The sequence below is a fragment of the Pteropus vampyrus genome, unplaced genomic scaffold (genome assembly GCF_000151845.1).
Source record: "Pteropus vampyrus isolate Shadow unplaced genomic scaffold, Pvam_2.0 Scaffold276, whole genome shotgun sequence".
NCBI classification, from domain to species: Eukaryota; Metazoa; Chordata; class Mammalia; order Chiroptera; family Pteropodidae; genus Pteropus; species Pteropus vampyrus.
Genome location: NW_011889057.1, coordinates 1,928,639 through 1,935,411, shown reverse-complemented (window position 1 = coordinate 1,935,411; position 6,773 = coordinate 1,928,639). Strand labels below are relative to the sequence as shown.

The 6,773-nt window shown below is 49.4% G+C and overlaps 1 long non-coding RNA gene across 2 annotated transcripts; it reads left to right on the top strand.

Annotated features, from left to right (window-relative positions):
* Window positions 1-766: 766 nt before the first annotated feature.
* LOC105302632 lies at window positions 767-3,563 on the top strand. 2 transcript variants are annotated; one of them, XR_896841.2, is made up of 3 exons: window positions 767-1,232; window positions 2,392-2,482; window positions 2,591-3,563. It is a non-coding gene; the product is annotated as an uncharacterized LOC105302632 (long non-coding RNA). The 2 variants fall into 2 exon arrangements; XR_002776358.1 differs by lacking the exon at window positions 767-1,232 and having other exon boundaries at window positions 1,241-2,482.
* Window positions 3,564-6,773: the final 3,210 nt, after the last annotated feature.

The window sequence follows — 6,773 nt, the reverse complement described above, 5'->3', positions numbered from 1 at the left end:
CCCTTTATGCCCCTACCTCCTGAACACTTACCCTCTCCCCACCCTCCACCCCACAATCTGTGGGATTGTCTGTTTTATGCTTTCCTTTCCTCTCTTCCTCTTTCTCTTTTTTATTAGGATTGACAGAATGAGTTTGGCAAGGCTTCTCTAAGCCTGTAGTAGGGAGCTGTGGATCCAGCCCCTAACTTTTCAACTAGGGGAAACAGGCCTATTCCTGGGCCCTTGAGATTGAACCCCAAGTTGAGGGAAGATGAGAAAGAATGGTATGAAGGATAGCTGGCCAGACAGGACAGAAGCTCTGACTTGGAGAGGGCGCCGTTTTATGCCATGTGCCTAAGAGAGAGAATTTAGAAACAAAGGAAGATAGAAAGAAGGTCGAGGAAACAGCACAAAGGACTGGAAAAACTGAGAATGACAGTGAGGGAACCAGAGATTTGAGAAAGCCCTAATGCTGGGGGCAGAGGAAAGGGCCCCAGGGAGTGTGGCTGGGAGAGATGACCATGAGGGAATCGTGACAAAGGAGAGAACGAATAAGCAGGATTTAATTAGTTTTATGATGAAAATAGCAGAAAGGAAACAAAGAGAAATCAAGAAAAAATAGAGAAAGAGAAAACAAATTAATAAAAGGAGGGAGCTAGAAATAAGAGAAAAGGGAAGCAAAAGAAGAAGTAAAAAATGTAAAAGAAAAGAAATGGAAGAGAGAAATGTGAGAAATGAGGAAAGATAGATAAAAGGAAGAAAAAGTGAAGGAAGGGAAAATAGAGGGAGAAAAAGTGAAGGTGGGGCAGAAAGAAAGCAAAAAGAGGGAGGAAAAGTGGGAAATAAAGATACAGAGAGAGAAAGAGAAAAGAAAGAAAAAGAGAGAACAAAAACAGGTCAACAGAAAGGGGATCTCATTCAGGAGGAGCATAGGCAGGGGAAGCATAGAGTGGAGGCTGGGCAGGGAGAGGCCAGGTGGGGCCGAGGCAGGGTCTCCCAGCTACCAGGTTGCCCCACTAGGCTGCACATCGGGCTGCCGTGTCCCTGACCTACCACCATCGATTCCCCTGGCTCCAGTGCCCGCCCAGGCCTCCTGCAACAGCTTCTCCAGCAAAGCAGCAGACCCAGCTTGGAAGAGGAGTTCCTCCCGCAGCTGTACCTGCTTCAGCCAGGCTGGCCTTGAAGCTTAGCAGGTCAAGAACTGGTTCCAAAACCAGCACATGAAGCAGAAGAGGCAGTTGAGAGAGAAGCAGGTAGTGGACCTGTCTCCTAGGCTGTTCCCTCTCCGGCTGCCCCTAGCACTTCCACTCTGACCCTGCTGGCCGAGGCTGTCTGGAGACTGGGCTGCTTTATTCTTTGGTGACCCTCTGACTCTGAGACCTTTAGCTTCAGTTTGGTTACATGTCAAATGAGCCCTTTGCACTGGAGGGTCCTGTCTTCCTATAATCTTAGTGAGCCTGCCTGTATATGTACAGAAGAGAGAGGGGCAAAGATAAGTCTTAGTCCACTCTGGGAAGGACGTCTTTGTTTTCTTCTTTGGTGAGAAGAAAAATCTTCCTCCTTTGCCATCCTTAATCTCCAACCCTGCCTCAGAAAACTACCTTCTAGGCCAAGGGGTTTCTCCATTCCAGAAGGGGTTGGATTAATCTGTAAAGAGCTTGGCATGAGGTTTGCAAGTGCTGGAGGAGCCAGAGGAAGAATCTCACTCTTGAAAGAGAATGAGGACGTTTCCTACTAGGGCAAGTAAACTTTAGGTTTGTAGGATATTTCACTGAACTCATATATACTAAGAGATTAATTGGTAAAGTGATTTTAGATTCAGCCTGCAGAGGAGCTCAGGTTGGGGTAGCTATGTGTCTGGCTTGTTAGACCTGCACTCCCATACCCTATTCAGGTGCTCCCCGGACAACCTCCCAGTTAGAGCCAATTAGATAACTTCTTTGTTTCCCCAAAGTGGAATGGGGCAGGTTACTGAGGTCAGCCAGGTCTTCCAAGAGCATCGTAAGCCTTGAGGATGGGCTAAAGGCCCCTCAAACCAGCTGGAAAGCCATGTCCACAGTAAACTTTGCAGTTCTCCCTTAGGGGGCCTCAGTCCTGCACTTTCCAGCATTGCTTTTAGCTTTCCTTCCCTTTTCTTGAGCTTCTGTCCCTCATTTATATTTCTCCCTCTTCCTTCCTTTCTCCATCTGGGGTTCTTGTACTATTTTTGTATCCCAGAGGCTTTGCTCCGAGATCTTTAGGCAAGCTAACGAGCGCCCTACCCTCAGGAGTTCATTACGTGCATGCAAATATTAGGATTGGAAGTAAAGAGCAAAAAGGGGAGTAAGCTTTGCAGATCAGGTGAGGGATGAATCGACTTGTTTTCTATATCAATCATGATTATTGCCGTCACATCCCCATGGCTAATCCCAGAAAATCCTTCCTCACCTCCAGCCATCTGCAGCCCTGTCCCTGCCCACGGAGGTGGAGTTGCTGGTGCCCCCAAGGCCATCGCTTTCCCAGGGTAAGTGAAGGTCTGCAGGACCTCACCTTGCTGCAGGGAGGTGAGGTCAGTGATGCCAGGTCAGCGCCTCGAACTATTAAATAAGCAAACCTATTTCCCTATTCCCAGGGTTTTTAGGGGTCCCCTTGCCCTTGGATGGAGAGACTGGTCGATTCTGGCTCTTGGCTGTCTCTCCAAGGAACAACTCTGACTAGCTGGGTCCACCGCCATCCACACCTGCTCAGCAAAGAAGGAAGGTCACTCATTCCAGGTCTTGGTGGAACAGATGCAGACTGTCTGCCCAGAGCAGCTCCTTTGCCCCTACCTGGCCCAACGGGGAAGGAAGGAACCCTGTTCACTTCGCAGGACCCGGAATCTCAGTGCAGAGCCGACAGCTGCGGTTGCCTCCTGGAGCCTGACACTGGAAGCAGCTTCTGCCTTTGGGCTCTCCTTGTTGCCTTGGCCTCTTCTCTGTTCAGTTTGCCACTGTGTTTTTCTCCCTCATATGGGAGTGGAGGGAAACAGGGAAATGGAATGTTTCTCCCTTGCCCCTAATCCTTCCTCACAGCCCCACCAAACCTTACAGCTGCCATGGTAAGGAACGGCAGCTTCCGGCCTTGCTTACAAGCTGCTCAAAGCAAATTCAAATTCTCTTCAGGGCAGGAAGAAGGGCAGATGCTCCTTCCTCAGGCCTCCCTTGTTCATTGATCCATTTTGAGGGCAATCGGGGGTCAAAATTGAGACCAGATTGCTTCAATTGGTATAAAATTAGAATGTCTTATCATACCAGAGGCCCAAATTCCTTGCATCAAGGAATAGTTGATTTTCACCTAGACCTGCACCTCTTCTCTGGCCTCTCAAACCAGTGATATAAAAAAAAAAAGGTTTGTTGAGGTGGAGAACTGAAGGAGAATGAGCAGTCTATTCCATTCAGAAGTCTGTAGCTTCAGTTGTTCATGCCACTAATATTTATTTAGAATGTACTATGTGCAAAGCATTGTCTCTACTTCAGTTTGTCATGACTGTCAAAAAAGATTCTTGCCCCTATGAGGTGTCGATGAGCGTGGACAAATATATAAATAAACAAATTAATGAAAAAGAAGTTTGCATTCAGCTGAATTTAATTGTAGCCTCCCATGTGCCTGGTCACAGAGTGCCTGTCTTCCCAGCTCCAGCTACCCAGACCCAGTCGTTTGAAAAACAGGACTGCCCTGGGACTCATTTGTTTTCCCCCACTGGAGGGAGAGGTGTGCACTGGGATAGGCAGGCGGGAAAAGCCCTGAAATAAAGGGTTGGGGATGGTTGGTGAGGGCCCTCCAAATCTTTGAGGTGTGCATTGTTGTTGTTGGTGGTGGTGGTGGAATGTTGGAGGTAGGCTAATCTGGGTTTCTGAGCAGGCTGCAGGTTCGCGTTGGTGTAATCACGAGCCTGAAGGTGACAGCAAGGGTATGCATGTGCAAGTAAGCTGAAGGGGGGTGGACAAGTCTTCCTTGCTCCAGACTTATGTGCACTGGGCCCAGACGCCTGCACAGAATCAGGTGTGCGTGTGTTGGGAGGTGCATGCAGATCTGAACATTTCTCTGCATACATGACCTTCTGTGTATGCAAGAGTATATGTACTCGCTGAATTATTATAAAATTACACTGACCCTTACAGAAAATCCATACCGGCCTCAGCCTTTCTCCCCTGACCTCTCGACCTCTGGGGTGCCTGAGGAAAGAGCTGACCCGGTCACTGCCTCCCCCTAGTCAATGAGTCTCTCTCCATTAGCATAAAACATGAATCTGCTGGCAGCTTGACAAATTATAACTAGCAGCCAGAGTTTTGCCAACTGGCTGGCTTGGGCGCTGTCTATTTATCATTGAAAATGGTAAATCATAAGAATCCAGATGACTTAATTATTCAAATCCACCCAGGACCCAGAGAAGCTGCAGTCCCGTCAATCTCAGCCTGGGCTCAGGGAGAGGGCAGGGGAAGAACGCTGTTAGCTTAAGAGCTGGGAGAAGCAGACTCCATTACTGCCCCTTTCCTCCGTCCGGCAAGTGGGGGTTTTCTCTGCAGTCCCCCACCCTCTCCGCCTTCCTGCCCACCTTCCCAGGCAGAAGCCTGGCCAGTTGTTTTGGTTGCTGACCCTCCTGAGGCTCTTCCCTCCCCTCCTCCTGCTGTCTGCCACCCACTCCCCAAGCTCACAGGGTATTTCTCGGCATCTCTTTGTGTGGACCTGTTAGTTTGCTCTTTCTCTGTTTCAGTGCCTTCATTTTTATTTATTTTTTTCTCCTATTTTCACCATTTCTCTTTCCCTTTTCCCTATAGAGGATACCCTCACACACACACACACACACACACACACACACACGCATGACCTCTCTGACAGAGGTTTGCCTACATGCCTGGCCTTTGTTCCCATTGTCCCAGAGGTGCCCTGCTTAGGATCCCCACACGCACATACTGCACCCCCTCACCCAATGTTCTGAGTCCTGAAAGGTCTGAATTCTCCCACATGGAGCCACATGGAGGCACAAATATCAATGGATAATCTTGGGCTTGCTCTGCCTTCACCCCCACCCCATACACAACCTTTCTGTCCCTTTCTTCTGCAGATTTCTGAATTCCATTCTGCACAGCTTGAGAGTTAGCAGATAGGCTGTCAGAGGTGTCCTCCAGCAGGAGGCAGGACTGTGTCTCACAGAGTCCCATCCTGGGGCTGTCTCTCACTCCCAGCATGGAACTACCTTGAGCCCTAGCAGAGGGATCACTCAATGTGAGTTTTCCCAGAAAAAGAAGAAAATCTATTTACAGAACAAATCCTAGATCCAAAAGTCTGCACACTGAGTTTCTGGAGGCATTTTGATCTCTGGGTCTTTTTATCTTTGTGCTCTTCACAATCTAGTATAAATCTGTGCTATTTCTTTCAGTCCTGAGCCCCAAGGAAAGTCTGTGCTCTCCTGGGCCCCCCAGTGGGGGTGGGGCAGATGGGTCCACACATTCACAGAAGCTGGTGTTGCACTCAGGCTAGAGGAGAACATGGGTGATGAGGAGGGTCATCAGAGCCCCTCTCTTTGAATGGTAACCTGTTTTTTTTCTTTTGCGGGGGCTTGTTTGACCTGCAAGGACCCCAGAGCCCTGTGCCCAGAGGCTCCTCAGAGCCCACTTCTGTGTCTGCAGATGTCTTTCAGTGTGGTCGCTGTGTGTGTGCGTGTGTGTGTGTGTCTGTGTGTCTGTACACTTTCAGGAATATTCGTACTGGAACAACAAGTGACAATGTCCCCACCAACAGGACACCTGAGGAAACAGTCCTGTCACTCCCTGCAATTCCAAGGCCTCTGAGCAACATTGCTCTCAATAAAACATTGGTCTTGCCATATCATGAAACTCTGAAGAAGGAGCTACTTGTTTCTGCTACTGAAAGTAAGTTCTTCCTAGAGTCTAGCCTTCTCTTCCTTTCAAGGTGGAGTACGGTGATGGTCAGAACTTAGGAGGGGACTCCTCCCTCCTCCAAGAGAACACATATGACCTTTATGGGACCCCTCTGCACCCCAGCGTATCCCTACTGCTAAACACCGCATCCTCGCCTCTTCCTCCCCACCTTTCCAAGTCAAGTTGTTATTTGACAACAAGGGCAGTGGCCATGGGTGGAGCAGGAGCGGAAAGGATCAAGATTCAAAAGCAGGCCAGCAGCTGGACGGCAGGGAGATCAATAAGGGAGATAGATTGGAGACAGGTTTCTCAGACTTCTTTTTTTCTGCTGGCTCAGCGCCCCCACCCCAACTCCTAAAAGCAGGTGGGGGACAGACCCCAGCCCTGGCCTCTCTCTGCCCCTCTAACTCAAACAGGTTCCTAATCCCTGGGTAGAGGGTAAACAGCTTCCAAGCACGCCAGGATTAACCGCAGAAATGCTGCTAATGTATTTCGGCACTGTTCCCTGCCCCCACTCCCATGCCATGTTACTAATTAGCCGGACAGCCTGGGAGAAGCTTGGAGGGGTAGCTAAGAAAGGCTTTGTGCAAGCCCTGCAAGCCCAGGTCTGAGCTCTGGATAGTGTCTCTGGTGCTAGACCAGCTGAGGGTGGCAGAGCGAGTCCCGCCCCCCTCCCCACTCCCTGACGCCTATATCACCTCAAAGGCAGACAGCATTTTTTTTTCTCTGCACTCTCCCTGAATCCTCCTGTCTCCCTGTGGCTGTTCACAGCTGGGGGGCAGGTGGGAGACAAGAGGGAGAGTGAAATCGGCTCCGGAAATCAAACGACTCAATAAAAAATTAATTGTCTAATTAAAACCATGAGGAAGCCCCTTGCCAGAGTTTGGCTCGGAG